This window comes from Schistocerca gregaria, chromosome X, assembly GCF_023897955.1.
Source record: "Schistocerca gregaria isolate iqSchGreg1 chromosome X, iqSchGreg1.2, whole genome shotgun sequence".
Taxonomy (NCBI): domain Eukaryota; kingdom Metazoa; phylum Arthropoda; class Insecta; order Orthoptera; family Acrididae; genus Schistocerca; species Schistocerca gregaria.
Genome location: NC_064931.1, coordinates 811348809 through 811373266, shown reverse-complemented (window position 1 = coordinate 811373266; position 24458 = coordinate 811348809). Strand labels below are relative to the sequence as shown.

The 24458-nt window shown below is 45.9% G+C and overlaps 1 long non-coding RNA gene across 2 annotated transcripts in view; it reads left to right on the top strand.

The window, feature by feature from the left end:
* LOC126299159 (uncharacterized) overlaps positions 1 to 23741 on the top strand; it is a 196420-nt gene extending 172679 nt beyond the window's left edge. For both annotated transcript variants that reach the window (XR_007552733.1, XR_007552734.1), the window contains one exon: positions 23480 to 23741. This is a non-coding gene — a long non-coding RNA (uncharacterized LOC126299159). The remainder of the gene's footprint in view (positions 1 to 23479) is intronic.
* The last annotated feature ends 717 nt before the right edge of the window (positions 23742 to 24458 follow it).

Here is a 24458-nt window from a genome sequence, read left to right as displayed (position 1 = left end):
CATTTTACCGTCATTAATATTAAAATCGCACCCCTATCTGACATTTCAGTGGTGCGAACCTAATGCAAGGTGGCTCGTTGCCACCGGCAGCCACTTGCTGCAATATGCTGACGCAGCACTGTGCCGTGGTACCCACCTAGGTGCCGCCGTTCTCCGTGTGACCGAAACTAAGGACACAGGCACGTGACATACGTGACTTTTTCGGCAGCTGCACCACAATAAACCTGGTTTGGCGCGGCCAGGCTGGTCATCGGATCGAAAAGGAGAGTCATCGAGTGTTGGCTTTCACTGTGAGGCCGGTACCGCTCCAATGTCATCCTGACAGGACCGCCTATCAAGGGATGCAGCCGCAGCATTAATGGACCGAGTGTCGAATTGAGGCCCTCCTAGCCAGAAAACCACCGGGCGTCCGCCAGCGCCAGACGCAGCACCAGCTTCTGACGCAGCTCAGCCGGCCGGCCACAAATTTTCGCCGGTCCGCCGTCATACTGCAGTGGGCGCAGCCGCTACTGACCCCTTCGGGACAATGCTTCGCTGCCGAGATCCGTGGGTTCAAACGGGAACGTGAACTAAAAGTACAAACTGTTGGAAAATAATAAACGTGTTCTATCACCGAGCAGCTTTCACTCCCCCACCCCACCATCACCCACCAGAGAACATCCTCTCCCTTTTGAGAACATTAAAACTAGGGACGACGGCAAGATAAATAGGGAAAGGGAAGGTGGGTGATGGGAGCCAGTAGCAAACTGTGACCCTCCCCCAGAAGGAAACACTGGATTCGTGCCGGCAATTCCTTGTAGGCACGTTGGACAGTCCGCATTGCTACGTCAACAAATCGGGCAACTTCATTCACGATGTGGCCATAGGAAACACCAAAAACGATACCTTCTTTCCTCCATTCTGTCACGTCTGCAAGTCGACCCATTTTACTGTGCTATTTCCATATAATCAACTGACACCTACACACCATCTTTCTGCCATGTTGTTGCAGCGTCAAATGTCTGGCTGACGCCACTCCTACAACTCCCACAGCGCTCTAAACCGGTCAGTGCGCCCTTTTAAAGGGGGCCTAATATTTTGGCCAGAGAGCTTATTTCCTGATTCCTGATACAGGGACCGCGCAGTTCCCGCCGAATATTATCACTTCTTTTCCCGCTAGCAGTGAATTATTGGTGGCTATGACGTTGAAGAAAATGACCCCACTTCATCCCTCTCCGTGAATGGAATTGTTGGGCTCTTAGTCACGTCTTGCACTGGCCGTTTGCGTAACAGTCGAACGCAGGACGGATAAGTTGCTCGATATCGTCGTATTGGCTAATGGTTTCCCGACACCTGAGAGACAGTGTCTGCACTGACTTTTGTGAGCGCCTCGATGCAGGAGACTGTGCGGTTGATTCCGGCAGAGGTTCGAGTCCTCCCTCGAACATGGGTGTGTGTGTTTGTCCGTACGATAATTTAGGTTAAGTAGTGTGTAAGCTTAGCAGTTAAGTCCCACACGATTTCACACACATTTGAACATTTTGATGCGGGAGAAACCGCGGCCATCAGATTCTGCTGCCACGAGCAACAACGTGTCGATGACTTCGGTCATCGTGGACCGTTGCGAAATGTACTCGCGTAAGGGCCTTAGCACTTCAGTGCTGGGCAACAAGAAGAGGTGTGCACTCTTACTCTACAGGAGCCACCGCCCACGAGCCTGCTTCTGATGCTAACATCACAGAGCCCCAAGGTAACAAAGACGCACCAACACCTCTATTTGATGATCCATGCATCGTCCAATGCCGCCTGGGTTCACGAGTTGCAATAAACACCCATTTCAAGTTTAGAGCGCGTTGAAAATTCTGATACTTGGCATCCCGCATCCCAGCCAAGAATGATGTTGACGCAACTGTTTTATTCCTCTTATATTTCTCCCAAAGTGTCTTCTGATCCACATAACGAGTGGTTTGTATCTCCGACTATTACCTTGTATTTGAACATTAAAGTATTTACAAGCATTATACAGTACTGACATTTAAAACCATATTCCCACTTCTTTTGCTTCATCAAGCACTGTCCTTAAGCATTTTCCTACAGTGGCCGTTTTTGTGCGAAATGTATTTGTAAACTGCGAATACAGTACGACGACAGCCATACAATTTACTTGAGACAAGTGAAAATTTGTGCCGGACGGGACTCGAACCCGGATTTTACACTTCACGCGAGCAGTCGCCATAACTGCTTCGACTATCCGAGCACTCTTTACGGATACACCCAAACTTCCATATGTCTCAGTGTCTGCTACACATAGTGCTCGCACAGTTATGTGATTGCCGCACAGGGCGAGACTTATTTGCTTTTCTCGTCAGATTGTCTTAGCTGTCTATATTTGACAGTTCTACTGTCTGTATTTGACAGTTCTATGCAGTTTTCCTTCGGACGCGCATACATACAATACACAACACTGCACTAATGTATTCCATGTCAAAGCCAAGACAGTCTGACGAGAAAACTAAACAAGTCTCTCCCTGTGCGGGAATCACCTAATTGTGGGAGCACCATGGGTAGCAGACATTCGGACATGTGTAAAGCTAGGGCTGTCCGTGAAGCGAGCTCTGATAGTCGAAGCGATCAAGGCGACCGCTCGCGCAAAGCGGGAAATCCGGATTCCAGTTCCGGTCCGCCATAATTTTCATTTGTCTCCAGTAAATTGTATAGCTGTGGTGGTACCGCATTCGCAGTTTGCAAATACATTTCGTGATTTAATACGGCTATAAATTGTCAGCCATGTCTGCTTCTAACATTACAGACACTTTCAAATACAGACACTGCACTATAGTATTTTTGTGTTACATTGCACTACGGATGTATTGTGATGTGTTCCATTGCAGAGTCTTCGAATTTTAGTATTAAGTTTCTTGTTCCTTACGCCCTCATTTTGAGTTCGACTATTGTCTATATGTTAAACGATAAAAGCTATATACGTTACAATCCTGATTCATTCTTTTTGTTGCATGTAAATATTATGTTTTTTATCGTACTCCGATTTTTCTGCACCACTTCAGCTCTTATTTTCCAGTGAACCCAATATTTCATTCTCAGTTTTGCAATTATTTCAATTATTTATCGGCAAATTGTTGCTGTACGTTGCATATCTAGTTTCGACTGTAACGGACTATCTTAAGCTAATTATAAGTATGACTTAAAAAAAGCTTAAATATCTACGCTGTCGCTCGCGAAAAAAAGTAAAAATGTGAACGAACCATTCTAGGCGCAATGCCTTAGCCTTCATAAGCTGCAGCGCCTGGCTCGCGTGCTTTTAAACAGCCACGCTCTCCGGCAAAGCTGAAATTTTGATTGATGGTGTTAATTTCCTTCAGCTATAGAAAATACCGGGTAATGAGTAAAGTTAGCGCTGCCAATGGTTACTTTAACAATGACGAAGCCTTCGCTTTCGCAAACTTTTCGTCCATAACTTACGCGCCGAGAATAAAAATCTCGTCTTGCTCACTTTGTAATCAGTTTGTCTCCCATAAATCTGGGATAAACACAACAAATGTTTTTCCAATACTTCTCGCTTGGGTAAAATTACAGCCGTAATAAATGGCCTATGTGCCTCCTCTAAGGAAAGAAACGCCTTAAAGTTCGCGAGTTTATGTCTTTAGAGATACTTAAGAGATGCTCCATATTCCTCTGCTAACTATATAGTAATAACGACAGTCTGGCTAATACAATTTCCTTTTTATTTTCACTCTCTTTTATTGCGCGGCGGTGATCAGAGGGGGGGGGGGGGGGGGGGGGGTTGGAGCAGTACTCCCTAGCAGCAAATTTTCATTTCGAAGCATCATGTACACTTTCGAACAGACAGCCATTTTAGTTATTTCTTGTTAATCTTCATTTCGCAATAAAGTTATTTTTTTAGTTGAATAAGGCTTATTTTTCATTCCTTGCTCCCGTTAAATCTAAGGCCGCACACATCCGCAGATATGCAGGTGGTGCAAAATATCTTCATGGCAGTTCATGGTAAGACCTGCAGTTGGGAGATCCAAGACTAGTATGGACACGGGATTTTCCTTGTGAGATGTCTCCTAGCAGGTGTGGATAGGTAAAAGCTATGACTTTCATTTTCAGTTCCAACGCTCTTACGCCTTCTGCAGTGTACCAATTAAGGCAAAACTGAGTGGTTGTGACCATTATAACCACCAATTTATGTTGTTTATGAGCGTATTTCCTCATATAGCTGCACTATCAGCTTTCAGCTCCTGGAAATTGAAATAAGAACACCGTGAATTCATTGTCCCAGAAAGGGGAAACTTTATTGACACATTCCTGGGGTCAGATACATCACATGATCACACTGACAGAACCACAGGCACATAGACACAGGCAACAGAGCATGCACAATGTCGGCACTAGTACAGTGTATATCCACCTTTCGCAGCAATGCAGGCTGCTATTCTCCCATGGAGACGATCGTAGAGATGCTGGATGTAGTCCTGTGGAACGGCTTGCCATGCCATTTCCACCTGGCGCCTCAGTTGGACCAGCGTTCGTGCTGGACGTGCAGACCGCGTGAGACGACGCTTCATCCAGTCCCAAACATGCTCAATGGGGGACAGATCCGGAGATCTTGCTGGCCAGGGTAGTTGACTTACACCTTCTAGAGCACGTTGGGTGGCACGGGATACATGCGGACGTGCATTGTCCTGTTGGAACAGCAAGTTCCCTTCACGGTCTAGGAATGGTAGAACGATGGGTTCGATGACGGTTTGGATGTATCGTGCACTATTCAGTGTCCCCTCGACGATCACCAGAGGTGTACGGCCAGTGTAGGAGATCGCTCCCCACACCATGATGCCGGGTGTTGGCCCTGTGTGCCTTGGTCGTATGCAGTCCTGATTGTGGCGCTCACCTGCACGGCGCCAAACACGCATACGACCATCATTGACACCAAGGCAAAAGCGACTCTCATCGCTGAAGACGACACGTCTCCATTCGTCCCTCCATTCCCGCCTGTCGCGACACCACTAGAGGCGGGCTGCACGATGTTGGGGCGTGAGCGGAAGACGGCCTAACGGTGTGCGGGACCGTAGCCCAGCTTCATGGAGACGGTTGCGAATGGCCCTCGCCGATACCCCAGGAGGCGGTGCGGTCCCCTACGGCACTGCGTAGGATCCTACGGTCTTGGCGTGCATCCGTGCGTCGCTGAGGTCCGGTCCCAGGACGACGGGCACGTGCACCTTCCGCCGACCACTGGCGACAACATCGATATACTGTGGAGACCTCACGCCCCACGTGTTGAGCAATTCGGCGGTACGTCCACCCGGCCTCCCGCATGCCCATTATACGCCCTCGCTCAAAGTCCGTCAACTGCACATACGGTTCACGTCCACGCTGTCGCGACATGCTACCAGTGTTAAAGACTGAGATGGAGCTCCGTATGCCACGGCAAACTGGCTGACACTGACGGCGGCGGTGCACAAATGCTGCGCAGCTAGCGCCATTCGACGGCCAACACCGCGGTTCCTGGTGTGTCCGCTGTGCCGTGCGTGTGATCATTGCTTGTACAGCCCTCTCGCAGTGTCCGGAGCAAGTATGGTGGGTATGACACACCGGTGTCAATGTGTTCTTTTTTCCATTTCCAGGAGTGTATTTAGTACATTGTTCTTATGTTTTTACCTATAAATATGTCGCAAAAAATGAAAATATGTGCCAGATGTGGACTCGAACCCATATCGTCCACTTAGCATGAGGAGTCGCATAACCATTATGCTCCAGTACCGATCCAGCTTTCCAGAGTCACTATTTTTTCCCTATTATGCCACACCACTACCAGAAGAGTTTCGTCCAAGGAGGTGTGTGAGAGTAATAACACTGGGCAACGGATCTGATGGAGGTACTGGGCTTGCCTGGCAATAGTTGGATAAAAATTCATTGAAATGAAATGAACGATGAATGAAACGCAATAACATAAAAAAGTCACCTGAATCTCGTACTTAGAGTGAAAAAAACCCTTAGGCAGTCTGAACACGTATTCGTGTCCTACTCAAATGTTAAAAATAATGTTTCACTTCGATATACTACAGCCAGATAGTCTCCGACGGAGTACGTGGGTACAGAACACGATCTAGCATAAATCTTTCTCGACATATTCATTACATTCCAAGTTCAGCAATTCTGAACATATTTCATTCACGCTATTCGATGTCGACCCATGTATTGGTTTTATTCCCGTTCATTTCATTTCATCGGCTATCTTCTATCTATGTGTTTTCATGATTTATAAGTATACTGTGTTATTTTGCATGCATACTGTGGTATTTCTTAAGTTGTTCTTGTTGTGGTCTTCACTCCGAACATAGATCTCCATACGAGTCTCTGTTGTGCAGGCCTCTTTACCTCATCAAAACTAGTGCAATGTACATCCATTTGAACCCCCCTCTAAAATCCTTATCGGCCACGCATCCCTCCCTTTCCAAACTTATAATTTCTTGGTGCCCCATCATTGGTTCTATTAACCCTTCTTTTGTTCAGGTTGCTCCAAAAATTTATTTTCTCCACAGTTCCATTCAGTGCATATTCAAAACACTTCCTAACAGATAAAAATTTGATGCAACAATTTCTTTTTCTTTTTCAGAAGTGCTTTTATTGCTATTGTCAGTCTGCATTTTACATCCTCTCTCTATCGACTATCATCAGTCATTTTGAAGCCCAGATATTAGGCCGGCCGTGGTGGCCGTGCGGTTCTAGGCGCTTCAGTCCGGTACCGCGAGACTGCTACGGTCGCAGGTTCGAATGCTTCCTCGGCATGGATGTGTGTGATGTCCTTAGGTGAGTTATGTCTAAGTAGTTCTAAGTTCTAGGGGACTGATGACCTCAGATGTTAAGTCCCATAGTGGTCAGAGCCATTTGAACCATTTGAACCCAGATAGTAAAACTCATCTACTACTTTTAGTGTCTCGTTTTCCAGTCTAATTCTTTCAGCCTCACTGTATTCGATTATTCTACCTTTCGTTAGCGTGGTGCAACTGTTGTAGATATTGATCCAGTAATCATTCTGTTTAACTGATCTTTCACGCTTTTTGTCTGCTCTGACAAAATGTCATCAGTATTTATTATTTCTGAACTCTTAATTTCCTTTCCAAATTTCTCTTGGTTTCCTTTACTGTCTGCTATGGATGCAAGCTTCTGTGTAAGCTGCAGACAACCTTCCACTTCCTGTACTTTGAGACTGCTACCTTCAGAAAATCAAAGAAGATATCCCAGTGAATATTTTGAATAGTTTACTCTAAATCTTCAAATACTATACTACAGTAAGTTATCTATCATCAGTATATATTCTAAGAGAAGTCATAGGGTCAGTATTGCCTCTCGTTTTCCTGTATTTCTCTGGAACCCAAACGGAACTTCCGCGAGAACGGCATCCTTCAGTCTTTCCATTTTTCCGTAAATAATTAATCCGTATCAGTATTTTGCAGCCATGATTTATTAAACTGATGGTTGTGTAATATTCGCTCCTGTCAGCACCTGTCTTCTTTGGAACAGAAGTTAATTATATTCTTCTTGGTGTCCGAGGATATGTTATCTGTTCCATACATCTTGCATATCAGGTGAAATACTACTGTTGTGGTATGTTCTCCCAAGGATCTCAGTAGTTCTGAGGAATTACTGCAGCTACCTTAGGTCTTTCAGTGACACGTCAAATTCTTCTCACAATATCGAACCTACCATCTTATCTTCATCTAATCCTCTTCCCCTTTTATAATATTGCCTTCAATTTCGATTCCTATGCATTGTCCTTCTATATAGTCCTTCCGTATTTCAACCTCCCCATCTTTGCTTTGTACTGGGTTGCCATCTAAGTTCCTGATATTCGTGCATCTGCTTCAATATTCTCCAAAGATTTCTTTAATGATTATATATGTAAATGAGTATATATATAAAAAAATACAGGATGCTGAGTGTGACGGGTAGACTAACTAGCCGTAGTAGGCTGACAGCGTCACTCCACGTAGAGGGAACGAGACTTGGGAGCAGCGTGCACTGTGTTTTATACACTCTTGCTCCTGAATTTGGTATGTTATTAAGCAGCGGAAAGCCAGATTCGCCGTTTGCATTCTTAAGAGCGGCGCTCGGAGCTGCTGAGGTGTTCGCCGGCTCGTGCAAGTTTTACATTCTAACAACAGTTTAGCCCCTACTTGGCAGACTCCCTAAGGTAATTACGTGTGCCGCAATTTTCTAGCTTTTCACGGAAGTTGCGGCGTCCCGGAAATAAGTATTCTAATCGCTCTTTTTAATACGCGCGCTAAGACTCAGCGGAGCCGGATGTTAACTTGGTAGCGCGTAACTTTGATTTGTTGGCTTCCTTCCAGCGCGGCTAGAGCCTAGGTTGCATCCAAACACAGATTCGGAGCTTTTGTGGGCGTTTCCTTATAACCGTGCAAATCTATGTGAACTGTACTCTGTGCTCAAACAGTGCGACGATTCTGGAGGAAATAGAAGCACCTTTCAAAGATTCGGCACGGACTTAGAAAAAAAAATTCATGTGATATACAGCAAACAGCAGGTGCTAGTGAACAGGTACATTCGTTCTTTATAGATTTCCAAAATGTATTCGGCACTGTAACTTACTGCCGACAAATAACTTAGATACGATCACATGATTTCCCTTCAGTGATATGAGTTTGAAAAGATGAATGTTTCACAAAGAGAACCTAGTACGCTGTACTGGAAACCGAATGTACAGCAGAAACGGAAGTGAGTTGGAGCGTTCGCCAGACATGCATATTACAGCGTCTTCTTCTTTTTTTCTGACCTTATCCCGTATTTGCAGCGGGTCGGCATCTTGATTTCGCAATTTTGGTGTTAGAAGGGGAGTGGGGTCGTGTCGCTACACCTTAGGCCTGCAGGTTACAGTAATGAATGTGTGAAGAGAGTAGTGTGAGTGTCTGTATTGCTGATGGCGATGACACAGAGAAGGGAGAGGCAGATGTCTAGCCTACTCCTGTCGAAGAAAGTCAAGGAAGCCTCCGAGCTCAACATCACGATCCAGCGAGCTGACCACTGTCAGCTGTCGTTGATCACCAACGAGGGGCTCATCACCATCAGCTGACGTCATTGTTTATGGTAATGAGATAGAGGAAGGAAGAGCCGGCCGATGTGGCCAACCGGTTCTAGGCGCTTCAGTCCGGAACGGCGCGACCGCTGCGGTCGCAGGTTCGAATCCTGCTTCGGGCATGGATGTGTGTGATGTCCTTAGGTTAGTTAGGTTTAAGTAGTTCTAAGTTCTATGGGACTGATGACCTCAGATGTTAAGTCCCATAGTGCTCAGAGCCATTTGAACGACTTCTAGAGGAAGGAAGGGCAGAACATGGTGTCAGTGTGTAGCCTACTCCTGTCAAGGAAACCTCCGAGCTCAACGCTAACATCTACTGGGCTGATAAGTATGAACGCTTTATTGGGTGTTCAAAAATGGTTCAAATGGCTCTGAGCACTATGGGACTCAACTGCTGTGCTCATTAGTCCCCTAGAACTTAGAACGACTTAAACCTCACTAACCTAAGGACATCACAAACATCCATGCCCGAGGCAGGATTCGAACCTGCGACTGTAGCAGTCGCACGGTTCCGGACTGCGCGCCTAGAACCGCGAGACCACCGCGGCCGGCTTTATTGGGTGTTATATAAAATATAATACATAACAACCAATTGTAACTTGCCTATTTCAGGCAAAGATATACCTTGAAAAGATAATACAATTCAGTGATTAATCACGAGTAAAGGTTTTTTTGGCAATACTCAACATCTTCCTGAGAACGCCAAACTCGAAAGGAATGCCCAGTGATATACGACGACTGTGATTTCCGTCAGATGATTGGAGGACTCCGTATCATCCCATCTCTTCCTCTTCTTGTCTCAGCAATGCAAGGTCTTTCCCACATGTGCCTCGGTTGTGTACCAACCTACAAGAGTATGAAGCCATCAGATAATTCTTTATATTCGTGTCTGATACAGTCTATAGCTTAATAGCCCAGTCAACGAAGACCAAAAAAGGTAGAATAGGGGGAAAATTCGTGTAGTCGAAAATGTTTGCACAATAGTAGGATGAAATGTCATGAACAATATACTAAAAATCCTGATCACTGGGATATGATCGTGGGGGGTGGGTCGTTTATAGGTAACTTTTTTATGTTTTTGGTACACATAAACCGACTAAGAATCGTTTGCCGTCTACACAGTAGAAAAATGTGTAGTGGTTTACGTCGTTGCTTTTTAAACTTTTTTGCGTATTATTAGTAACTAATTTCTCTGTCCCATGCAGTGTCAACGCATTTTGTGGAAAATAATCACCCGCAGCCATGTCTGTTCACTGCATCGCCAGTGATTCATCAGGCGCAAAGCGGAAAGGTCAGTACAGCTTTGTTAGACACCCTGTAGCTGCTTCGCGAGACATGGAGGGGTAAAGAGAGTGGAGAGTCGCCTGTTCGGTCTGCAGTTTGCAAACGTAAGAAGGACGGAAGGGTGTGAGCGCAGCCGAGCGACCTACCCTCCCCCACGTCTCTTCCCTGCAACCCCCAACCCCGCCCACCCACCCCGCTTCCAGCAGCCCATCACACTCCCGAAACAAATTTTATCCCTCAATATGGCTCTACTGCACTTAGATATGGTGCATAATTTAATATACGTTTCAAACCCACATCATCTGACAACAAACATTAATACTATACCAACAGAATATTATTTTTAATACTTTACGATTTTGCATCTGCGGTAATGTGGAAACTACTAGATCTAGAGAAAATAAAATGAATACCACGTTTGTTGTAGGAAATTTTGCAGTTTAATCTTGGACTAGGAACCATTTCGCTAGGAGTCCCGGTTTTCGAATTATTCGAGAAAAACATAAATAAGTGACCTTTAAACACCCTCGCCAACCCCCAGCCCCCCCACTCCCGCCCCCTCCCCTACCATCACGCTCAAACCCCGGCGATCGGGATTTTTAGTATCTTGTCCTTGTCTCCCTCCTACCACTGCAAAAAAAAAAAGTTCCGGCTGCACACATTGTTTACCCCTAATTCTCCTTCACTGACTGGACTGTAAGGGCTCTCGTTGTAGCAGACGTGAAAATTTCTTCTGTTAAACTTTACAAACATCTGTTACAGCAAACGACTTGGAGGACTGAACACGACCAGATGATAGAGGAGCTTTCGCTACACTCTACGGACATTCCTGGCGATATTGAAAGGGAGACATGCGTGTATGACTTCTTACCCGACTGTCGTCCCACGGCGCTATTGTATCTCTTAGATGTTGTGAATTAACTCGTAAGACACAATGTACATTGTGACTTAATACTATAGACAACAATAAGACAATTCACGTATCGTTCTCGTACTGAGTGCTTATTTACAATCCTCAACGCCCTAGACAGTGAGACACTACCGAGAGGTTTGGATTTTTACCGCATGACACTGGCGAAAGGTGTAGTGATGAGAAATGCCACGCTAGCATTTCTCTGACCTGTCAGGGAGTGGTGAAGAAAATTTCTTACATCCGACAACTCGTGCCTGAGCGCCTCAACAATACCGTGCTTTAGCATCTGTGGAAACCTGATCTCGACAGTTGCCCTCATGCTAATCCTGGCCTTTGTCGGAACTAAAACAATGATTAACTTGAATTGACAAATGAACTTGCTAGACACGAAACACTAAGATTTAAAAGACTGTAAAAAGAATGACGTGTCTCTACTAAAAGCACTTACTAGCAACTGTTGCTTTTGTTATTTTAATCATCGGTCCGATGACTGATTTGACGCAATCTTCATTTTAGTCTATTCTGCAAAAGTCTCTTCTTATCTTTATAAGATTTTACTGTAGTCGCTTGTTGCGCTCGACCTAAATACAATTTTTGCTCTCCCTTCAAATCCACCGCGCTGTATACCGATGTACACTTCCCTCCATTCGCAAATTAACGATTCCTTGATGCCTCATGATGTGTTATACAATCGATACCTTCCTTAGTCAAGATGAGATATAAATTTCTCTTTTTCAGAACTCGATTGGGTAGGTTCTTCATTAATTAGCCGAGCTACTCATCTAATCTTCAGCATTCTTCTGCAAAATCGCATTTCAGAAGCTTTTATTCTCTTCGTGTCTGCACATCTGCACTGTTTGTCATCCACATTTCGCTTTCATTGGAGGCTACCCTCCAGATAAATATTTTCAGAAAAAATTTCGTAAGAGTGACATCTAAGTCAGAAGTTAACAAGTTTCTCTTTTTCAGAAAAGATTTTTTTTTGCCGCCTAGATAGTAAAACCCATCAAATATTTTCTAAACTAATTTCCTCACCATCACTCCAGTACTCTCGTTTTGCCTTTATTGAATTTCCTCCTGTAACCTCTCTACAAGAAACTTTCACCTCAATTATCTTCAGAATTCCAAAGACTTTTTTTCACTTAGCATTGTCAAAAGATTTTTTTTAATTCTTTACGTTCAGACTCTCCATTTCTAAACTACTGTGCACTTACATCCATTCACTGCAAGCCATTTTACAGTGAGTTTCGCAGTCTACTTGCAGTGCCATTATCTTTCCTCCTGTGCACTTACATCCATTCACTGCAAGCCATTTTACAGTGAGTTTCGCAGTCTACTTGCAGTGCCATTATCTTTCCTCCTGTTCCTTGTTCCATTCGCGAATAGTACGTGGGAAGAATGACTGTGGGTAAACTTTCATATCAGGTCAATTTCTTTAATCAGTATAATTTCGTGACTCGTGTCACGTTGCCCGACTCTTCTTGCAACGTCTCCGTAATGCACAACTCTTCTCGTGCAACGTGTGCCACTGGAGTTAGTTGAGTATCTTCGTTGGATCGTCTCTACCTCTTTTATTAATCGGACTGGGTAACGGTCCCAGATTTGTGAGCAGCGCTCGAGAATCGGTTCAGCATATGTTCTGAGGCAAGTCGTAGGCTCAGTGTTGTTTCATGTGTTTCTGTATCACTCAAAAATCCAAACTGATCAGACTTCGCGTCGTCTTCTACCTGTTATTTCATCGTTCCGGAGGTAACTCGCGTTACTATCTTGCCACTATGACCTATCAAACTGACAGTTCGCTAATACACCTGTCAGCACCTGCCTTCTTTAGTTTTGGGATTACGACGCTCTTCTCGAGTTCTGATGGGAAGAGGTACATCGTAAAATTTCTGAGAAGCAGACGGCGACTCGCAGCTGGCGTTGCAGTGATTGGCAACAGGAAGCACGCCCGAAGCGGGCCACCTGGGTTCCAAATGGCGCTCGCGCCCTAACTGAGTTACGCGCCGACACAAAAACAGCCGGCCGAGAATTATGATTAACGACCACCTGTCGAGAAAACTTTTAAATTAGCGTCCACTCGGTTATTCTAATACGCATTTCTCGGCGCGATACCGACACAGCGTTTTTCTCGCATTCGCCACGGCGAGGCGCTGCAGCTCGTCACGCCGGAAAACAGCTGTGGCCGTCCCCTGTCTGCGTACGCGGCCGCACTGCCCGCACTTTTTCGTCTTCGTGTCCGCAGCGAACTGCGACAATTTCAGGTTCGGCACTCTGCGGTACACCTGCTGCCACGTGGTCGGTTCTAGCGAGCTGCCTTAACCCGCTTTAAATTAGTTGTCGTTTGACAGGTAGCGAGTCGGACTGCTCCCGCCACCAACATGCCAATGAGAGCCTCTCATTCTCACCTCCCGCTGTGTTGCCACTTCCGCTACGCCATGTATTGTACCTACCAGTCCTCAAGTTGTAAACTTTTCTAAACACAAAAATTTCTCGTATCGGTATGTCAAGAAAGCAAAAAAATGCTACCCCGATCCTAATTAAAGTGAAGAACAGATTTTTGACACGCTTAGAGACACTGTAGAGATACACACAAAGTGCGAGTTTCAGAATTTCTACGCAATTTTTCCGAACATTACAGGGTGTTACAAAAAGATATGGCCAAACTTTCAGGAAACATTCCTCATACAAAAATAAAGAAAGTAAGTTATGTGGACATGTGTCCGGAAACGCTTACTTTCCATGTTAGAGATCATTTTATTACTTCTCTTCAAATCACATTAATCATGGAATGGAAACACACAGCAACAGAACGCACCAGCTTGACTTCAAACATTTTGTTACAGGAAATGTTCAAAACGTCCTCCGTTAGCGAGGATACATGCATCCACCCTCCGTCGCATGGAATCCCTGATGCGCTGATGCAGCCCTGGAGAATGGCGTATTGTATCACAGCCGTCCACAATACGAGCACGAAGAGTCTCTACATTTGGTACCGGGGTTGCATAGACAAGAGCTTTCAAATGCCCCATAAATGAAAGTCAAGAGGGTTGAGGTCAGGAGAGCGTGGAGGCCATGAAATTGGTTCGCCTCTAACAATCCATCGGTCACCGAATCTGCTGTTGAGAAGCGTACGAACACTTCGACTGAAATGTGCAGGAGCTCCATCGCGCATGAACCACATGTTGTGTCGTACTTGTAAAGGCACATGTTCTAGCAGCACAGGTAGAGTATCCCGTATGAAATCATGATAACGTGCTTCATTCAGCGTAGGTGGAAGAACATGGGGCCCAATCAAGACATCACCAACAATGCCTGCCCAAACGTCCACAGAAAATCTGTGTTGATGACGTGATTGCACAATTGCGTGCGGATTCTCGTCAGCCCACACATGTTGATTGTGAAAATTTACAATTTGATCACGTTGGAATGAAGCCTCATCCGTAAAGAGAACATTTGCACTGAAATGAGGATTGACACATTGTTGGATGAACCATTCGCAGAAGTGTACCCGTGGAGGCCAATCAGCTGCCGATAGTGCCTGCACACGTTGTACATGGTACGGAAACAACTGGTTCTCCCGTAGCACTCTCCATACAGCCACGTGGTCAACGTTACCTTGTACAGTAACAACTTCTCTGACGCTGACATTAGGGTTATCGTCAACTGCACGAAGAATTGCCTCGTCCATTGCAGGTGTCGTCGTCGTTCTAGGTCTTCCCAGTCGCGAGTCATAGGCTGGAATGTTCCGTGCTCCCTAAGACGTCGATCAATTGCTTCGAACGTCTTGCTGTCGGGACACCTTCGTTCTGGAAATCTGTCTCGATACAAACGTACCGCGCCACGGCTATTGCCCCGTGCTAATCCATACATCAAATGGGCATCTGCCAACTCCACATTTGTGAACATTGCACTGACTGCAAAACCACATTCGTGATGAACACTAACCTGTTGATGCTACGTACTGATGTGCTTGATGCTAGTACTGTAGAGCAATGAGTCGCATGTCAACACAAGCACCGAAATCAACATTACCTTCCTTGAATTGGGCCAACTGGCGGTGAATCGAGGAAGTACAGTACATACTGACGAAACTAAAATGAGCTCTAACATGGAAATTAAGCGTTTCCGGACACATGTCCACATAACATCTTTTCTTTATTTGAGTGTGAGGAATGTTTCCTGAAAGTTTGGCCGTACCTTTATGTAACACCCTGTATATACGAAACACAGTGTGATACGCGACTTTGAGAAGATCAGTTGGCGAGCGAGGCATTTCGCTAATCAACGGAAAACATAAATTATTTCAGTATGTTTAACACTTGACGAGATATGACGTGATAAGTCAGAAGCTGATTCCTGGACGGGAAAATTTCACCTGTTTCAAAAGTATTAAAATTATTCGGTTCTTAATTAAAATAAAGTACAGATATTTAACATGCTTGGAGACAGAGGTACTACAGAGGTCGATACCATAGTTCATTTCTGTCGTGTCACCGCTAGACACCACACTTGCTGGGTGGTAGCCTTTAGTATACGTCGGACCCGCGCGTCGCCACCATCAGTGATTGCAGACCGAGCGCCGCCACACGGCAGGTCTAGTCTACAGAGACTCCCTAGCACTCGCCCCAGTTGTACAGCCGACTTTGCTAGCGATGGTTCACTGTCTACATACGCTCTCATTTACAGAGACGACAGTTTAGCATAGCCTTCAGCTACGTCATTTGCTACGACCTAGCAAGGCGCCATATTCAGTTACTATAATTACTATCTTCAAGAAGGTAATCTGAACAGATAATATTGTGAATCATGTACCATCAAGAGCGACGTTCATCATTAATGGATTAAAGTTAAGTATCAAACGAATTACGTCCGCTTTCTGAATTCTCATTCCTTGTCATGTTCCAGACCTCACGTCAGTATAAATCTTACCTCCTCACGCCAGCCTGCGTGAGCTAAAATGCGTACATTTCGGCCTCCCCTTGTAACACGGTGTTGGCTCTTCTGCTAACACAAAAATTTCGACTTTAAAAGCATTTTTATATCGCCGCGGAGAGCCGAGCGCTGTGGTGGCAGCGTGCAGATAGTACCAGTCGCAGCGCTGGACCTGTAACGTTACGCTACATCGTTGCTTCTGGGGGAGTCACTATGGCTGTAGCTCGAGTCCAAACACAACAAACTGCATTGGCGCAGTGCAATAGCAAAACCTACCATCCTATCTGCTGGGAATCTAATGACTCGCCCTGTTAAACGGACACATACTGTCCAAGTTGTCCCTGGATACAGGATGAGGAACGTAACTGTTCACCTTAAATAATTTTTGACTCGTTAAATATAAGCACATCAGACAAAAATGTTTCGCGCCAGCAGACAGTAGGTCAATTCACCGTAAGACTGAGTCCACAATTTTATACATCGTATTTGCTTTATAATAAAATTCCACGGTGCAGGAGACGAGTATGTGATTTATTTATTTTTATTGCCACAAAGTAGGTTCCTACACTGTCCAGTACACGCACACTGAACAAAAAAATTGTCACTCACTGGAGACATCGCGCTAATACCGTCGTGTATCCTTGAAAATGGGCGACTGGGAAGAGAGTCCAGGAGCTTTATCAGGTATGCCATATCCAGCTGAAAACACTTATTGATGATCAGATCCCGCAGGGTTACTCAGTTACTGCGATTCGGAGTGGTACGCATCACCCTATACCCCGCGCTTCTCCGTGGGTTTAAGACCGGCTGATTTAGCAAGGCACTCGAGGTGTGATAGGCTGTTAAATCAGGTATATACAGGGTCACAACGACTGAACTTTTTGAAATAAAAATTCAGAATGGTTTGCATTAGGACGTTCAAACTGCACGGTTGGCCGCGGGGCATGATGAGAATTAGTATGGTTTATTCGCTTTCATTTAGCGACAAAGCCCACTTTTATGTGGATGGGTTCGTCAGTAAGCAAAATTGACGCATTTGGGGGACCGAGAATCCGCATTTCGCGATCCAGAAATCTCTTCACCCTCAGCGGATGACTATGTAATGTGTAGTGTCGTCACGGAATAATGGTTGCAATATCCCTTGGTGGCAAACCGGCCACCGAGGGGTATGTGAGGGTTTCGGAAGATGATTTCATCCCCATTATCCAAAGTGACCCTGATTTTGAAAAGGTGTGGTTCATGCAAGCCAGCCGGGCGGGGTGGCCGAGCGGTTCTAGGCGCTACAGTCTGGAACCACGCGATCGCTACGGTCGCAGGTTCTAATCCTGCCTCTGGCATGGATGTGTGTGGAGTCTTCAGGTTAGTTAGGTTTTAGTAGTTCTAAGTCCTAGGGGACTGATGACCTCAGAAGTTTTAAGTCCCATAGTGCTCAGGGTCATTTGAGCCATGCAAGACGGAGCTCAACCCCATCGAAGCAGGAGAGTGTTTGATGTCCTAGAGCAGCATGTTGGGGAACACTTTCTGTATCTGGGGTACCCAGAGGCCACTGGCATGGGTCTCGATTAGTCGCTATATTATCTGGATCTGAGCACATGGCACTCCATTTTGTGGGGCTATGTTAAAGACAAGGTATACAGCAACAACTCCAAAACCATTCCTGAACTGAAAACAGCTCTTCAGGAGGTCATCGACAGCATCGATGTTCCGATACTTCAGCGGGTCGTGCAAAATTTCGGCATTCGTCTGCGCCACAATATCGACAGTGATGGCAGACATACCGAACATGTCATAACTTAAATCTGAATATCTGTAGTGACGATTACATGTTGAATAAAGCGTGTGCACGCCGTTCTTAGTAACTACTTTACATTTTTTTCTCTAATAGTTCTGCAATTGTCACCCTGTATGTCAGCTTCCTGTGAATACGGCAGAAAGGGGAAGAGGGAAATTTCCACATCATACTCATCATGAAGACGTAGAAAGAAGGAAAAAATTGTCTCCGAAAATGTTGAAACAAACATTCTGGCTCGGGTAGTCTCCTTGAGTTTGCTACCGGATCCTAAATTCAACATGACTGCATATTTCGGCGATCGATCAGTGTGCCATCTTCAGGAGAACGCTGCTGCTTCTGGTGCTGAGTCCCGCTGAAAACCGATCCCAAGGCTGCGGGTCAACATCCAGACCTCCGTACGGTACATGGCGCATGCGCCGCTCACCACAGTTGCTGCCCTCGAGACTGGCTTGTAGCGTCGCCCTAGTAGAACACCACCCCAACGACGAAGGTTGGAACTTTAATAGTGACAAGTATTTATTTATAACACATACAAAAAAGGTACACTATGTGATCAAAAGTACCTAGACACCTGGCTGAAACTGACTTACGAAAATGGTTCAAATGGCTCTGAGCACTATCGGATTTAACATCAGTGGTCATCAGTCCCCTAGAACTTAGAACTACTTAAACCTAACTAACCTAAGGACATCATACGCATCCATGCCCGAGGCAGGATTCGAACCTGCGACCGTAGCAGTCACGCGGTTCCGGACTGAGCGCCTTAACCGCGAGACCACCGCGGCCGGCAAACTGACTTACAAGTTCGTGGCGGCCTCCATCGGCAATGCTGGAATTCAATATGGTGTTGGCCAAACCTTAGCCTTGATGACAGCTTCCACTCTCGCAAGCATACGTTCAATCAGGGTCTGAAAGGTTTCTTGAGGAATTACAGCCCATTATTCACGGAGTGCTGCATTGAGGAGAGGTATCGATGTCGGCGGGTGAGACCTGGCACGAAGTCGGCGTTCCAAAACATCCCAAAGGTGTTCTAAGGGATTCAGATCAGGGTACTGTGCAGGCCAGTCCATTACAGAGATGTTATTCATTTGTAACCACTCCACCACAGGCCGTGCATTATGAACAGCTGCTCGATCGTGTTGAAAGATGCAATCACCACCCCGAATTGCTCTTCAACAGTGGGAAGCAAGAAGGTGCTTAAAACATCAATGTAGGCCTGTTATGTGATAGTGCCACGCAAAACGACAATGGGTGCAAGCATCCTCCATGAAAAACACGACCCCCCATAACACCAACGCCTCCGAATTTTACTGTTGGCATTACACACGGTGGCAGACGACGTTCACAAGGCATTCGCCATACCCACACGCTGCCATCGGATGCCCAGATTGTGTACCGTGATTCGTCACTCCACACAACGTTTTTCCACTGTTCAATCGTTCAATCTTTACGCTCCTTACACCAAGCGAGGTGTCGTTTGGCATTTATCGGCGTGATGTGTGGTTTGTGAGCAGTCGCTCGACCATGAAATCCAAGTTTTTTCACCTCCCACCTAACTGTCGTAGCACTTGCAGTGGATCCTGATGCAGCTTGTAATTCCTGTGTGATGGTCTGGAGAGATGTCAGCGTATTACACATTACGACCGTCTTCAACTGTCAGCGGTCTCTGTCGACCAACACACGAACTCGGCCTGTACGCTTTTGTGCTGTACGCGTCGGTTCACGTTTCCACTTCACTATCACATCGGTAACACTGGACCTAGGGATGTTTAGGTGTGTGGAAATCTCGCGTACAGATGTATGACCACGTTCGAAGTCCGTGAGTTCCGCGGAGCGCCCCATTCTGGTCTCTCACGATGTCTAATGACCACTGTGGTCTCTGTTAAGGAGTACCTGGCAGTAGGTGGCAGCACAATGCACCTAATATGTGAAACGTATGTTTTTGGGGGTGTACGGATACATTTGATCATATAGTGAATATCTTTCAAAGCTTTTCTGTCCTTCAAACCAGTCACCAGTGTTGCATATAACCAGCTGCCAGCGATGTAGCAGTCGTAGGATATCTTTAACAGCGCTAGTTGTGTTTATAGTTCGAGTGGAGCAGTCTGAAGCGAATGCCGCGAAATGATTCCTTCATCTTGGGAATCAAGTTGAAGCTACATAAGCGTAAGTTTGGTGAGTGTGGTGGGTGGTACAGCACTTCCCAGCCCCATCGATGGAAAAAATCGGTCACAACTTGCACCATATACGCCCGAGCATTATCCTGCAAAATGATGGGCGGGCCCTGCAAAAAAGGTCGCCGCTTGTTTCTGTAAGCTGTTGGAACACAGCCTGGAGTGAACTTAGAGAAAGAAGCGGCGACATTTTCTGCAGGACTCGCCCGTTATTTTGCAGGGCAATGCTCGAGCGTATGTGGCGCAAATTGTGACCGATTTTTTCCATCGATCGGGCTGGGACGAGCGGTATTATCCACCTTACTTCTCGGACTTAAGCTTGTCCTGCCCACTCGTTTCCGATAGGGTGCCTAAAGGATGCTGCGTTCTCGGAATGCTATACAACAATTCGAGCAAATCACATTAATAGTTTTTATTACAATAAAGAAAATTGAGAATACTTAACTTTGAATTTGCAACGGTATCGCAAGCGATGGGCAGCGTAGAAGCAGTAAAAGTCGTTTGCTATATATAATGTCCATGTAAGCAGTTGATATGGACCACTGATAACTGCTATCGTAGTGTCAGCTTACAACTGAGCTGGTCTGCGAGTCCCGGTCTGGTAATGTCCTAATACCGTGAGGCCAAGGCTGGCAGGAGTGGCGGTTATATTCTCTTCTGCTAGAGAGCGCTCCTGCCGTGGTGCGGGCTATTGGCCGACGTCGTCTCTCAGCCTTCTTTGCTCTCGGGTCCTCATCTTAGTGACGGCGCTTGTCGAAACGCCGGAACAAACCTTATGTCACCTCAGCTTATTCCCAAGAGGAAGGAAGCATTTCGTGCCAATCACTTTAGAACTGTTTCACAGATTTGTCGGGAAATATACTTTGCCACTCGCACAATGAATAGAAATGACACAGCTAAGGGTGCCCTATGATTTCCGCATCGCTGGCAACTGATTAAACACAGTGCTGATGACTACTTTGAAGGACAATAAAACTTTGAAACTAGTATCTATTTTATACAATTTGTAAATAAATAGGTGACGTTATTAAAGTTCCAACTATGATATATAAAACACTCATCTAACACAGCCTGGCAGGCAGAGGACGTTGCGTTTTGATACGAGATAGTAGTCAAGTCCTGCTAAGAGGAAAATACTTGTCTTTATTAATAAAATCATCTGACAACCTAATTTCAATTGCTTCTTACTGTTCCAAAACCCGAGAGTACTGCTGACCATCAGACTCTCGTCAGATTTCATCCTGTGTCCCTCGTTTAAGCGATGTTCCACTGACGCCGACTTTGCAGGCAGTTGTAGCCTCGTGTGACGGAGATGTTCTTCGCACCTGTTCTGAACTGTACGAATCGAGCGGCCAGTGTAATCCTTCCCACATGTACAAGACGATGCACGACCGACGTAGTATGGCTTAACCGTCAATACGTCATATAAATAGTTTAAAAATGTATAGAATCCACAGTATACTCCAAATAGCTTTAATATATCATACAGGTAATCTATCTACACTCCTGGAAATGGAAAAAAGAACACATTGACACCGGTGTGTCAGACCCACCATACTTGCTCCGGACACTGCGAGAGGGCTGTACAAGCAATGATCACACGCACGGCACAGCGGACACACCAGGAACCGCGGCGTTGGCCGTCGAATGGCACTAGCTGCGCAGCATTTGTGCACCGCCGCCGTCAGTGTCAGCAAGTTTGCCGTGGCATACGGAGCTCCATCGCAGTCTTTAACACTGGTAGGATGCCGCGACAGCGTGGACGTGAACCGTATGTGCAGTTGACGGACTTTGAGCGAGGGCGTACAGTGGGCATGCGGGAGGCCGGGTGGACGTACCGCCGAATTGCTCAACACGTGGGGCGTGAGGTCTCCACAGTACATCGATGTTGTCGACAGTGGTCGGCGGAAGGTGCACGTGCCCGTCGACCTGGGACCGGACCGCAGCGACGCACGGATGCACGCCAAGACCGTAGGATCCTACGCAGTGCCGTTGGGGACCGCACCGCCACTTCCCAGCAAATTAGGGACACTGTTGCTCCTGGGGTATCGGCGAGGACCATTCGCAACCGTCTCCATGAAGCTGGGCTACGGTCCCGCACACCGTTAGGCCGTCTTCCGCTCACGCCCCAACATCGTGCAGCCCGCCTCCAGTGGTGTCGCGACAGGCGTGAATGGAGGGACGAATGGAGACGTGTCGTCTTCAGCGATGAGAGTCGCTTCTGCCTTGGTGCCAATGATGGTCGTATGCGTGTTTGGCGCCGTGCAGGTGAGCGCCACAATCAGGACTGCATACGACCGAGGCACACAGGGCCAACACCCGGCATCATGGTGTGGGGAGCGATCTCCTACACTGGCCGTACACCTCTGGTGATCGTCGAGGGGACACTGAATAGTGCACGGTACATCCAAACCGTCATCGAACCCATCGTTCTCCATTCCTAGACCGGAAAGGGAACTTGCTGTTCCAACAGGACAATGCACGTCCGCATGTATCCCGTGCCACCCAACGTGCTCTAGAAGGTGTAAGTCAACTACCCTGCCCAGCAAGATCTCCGGATCTGTCCCCCATTGAGCATGTTTGGGACTGGATGAAGCGTCGTCTCATGCGGTCTGCACGTTCAGCACGAACGCTGGTCCAAGTGAGGCGCCATGTGGAAATGGCATGGCAAGCCGTTCCACAGGACTACATCCAGCATCTCTACGATCGTCTCCATGGGAGAATAGCAGCCTGCAATGCTGCGAAAGGTGGATATATACTGTACTAGTGCCGACATTGTGCATGCTCTGTTGCCTGTGTCTATGTGTCTGTGGTTCTGTCAGTGTGATCATGTGATGTATCGGACCCCAGGAATGTGTCAATAAAGTTTCCCCTTCCTGGGACAATGAATTCACGGTGTTCTTATTTCAATTTCCAGGAGTGTATCTATCTATATCCGAATCCCGCTCCAGCTACTGCCGGGTGTAGTATTCTAAATATAGACAAATCGTGCAGAAAACGTAACTAAAAAAATGGTTCTGATGGCTCCAAGCACTGTGGGACTTAACGTCTGAGGACATCAGTCTCCTAGAACTTAGAACTACGTAAACCTAACTAACCTAAGGACATCACACACATCCATGCCCGGGGCAGGATTCAAATCTGAGACCGTTGCCTAGAAACGCTCGGCCACTCCGAGTGAATTTTCTGAAATCTTTAATTCTGAATTCTGGAATCTTTAATTCTAACATATTTGTTTTATGCAAAAAATTGTTTGAGCTAGAGATTTGAAATTTTTTGTGTCATTTCAGGTTACCATTTGGAGAAAAGTAGAGTGCACACACCAGCCTATTATCACCAGGAGGAAAAATATACCGTTATTAATTATAAAAAATTACCTTAATTTTGATTGTCTAGTTTATGTATTTGTAGTATAGAAACTATTGATTGAATTCATTTGATTGTAGTCTACTTTTTAGATAATAGTGTCATAAATGTGTGCACAAAGTTTTAAGCAACAAGTAGTTAATAAGTCCATAGACTTCAAACATAGAGTGGCAGGAAAAATTTTAATTTACTGACTGACATAAATGTTTATATAATAAAGTTTATATCAAAGCTATTCTGATTATTCTTACACCAAAACCTTCGTCCTTAAAACACTTCCAGTTTCTTAAAATTTCTTTATATTCAGAGTTCAAATTATGTAGTTAGACCCCCGTAAACTTTATGAAAATTCTTACTGTTTTTCCAGCCGTTCACTGCCGAGTTACCTTAAATCGCGCAAATTTTCAGTGAATCACTCACACGCTTTCAGTCTACCCAATTTATTAAAAATTACAGATAGACCAGAAATAATTGTGGAAGAAATGCAGGAATATCTTAGCCGCTGAATTTAGCGGAGCAGATACACTAGCCCTTCTTCCACTCACGCCACAACATCGACGTGCACGGTTCGATTGGTGCTGTCAGTTGATCACTTCGAAGATAGAATGGCGCGCCGTGATCTTAGCGATGAAAGCAGATCCTGCCCGCTCGCGAGTGATAGTCGTTTCCGCGCACGGCGTAGACCTCTTGAGCGCTGTCTGGGGTGCGATAAGCTACCATTCTTGTTCACATTTGGTGTTTCTGTAGGGGACGGTAACCAGCGCTCGGTATGTGCAGAATGTGGTTAAACTCGTTTTTTGCTTTTCTTGCAACAGGGAGGTGATGTGTTGTTCCATCAGGATAACGCTCGCCCACAACCGCCCATGAAACTCGATGAGATGTACAAGACGCGAAGCAACGTCC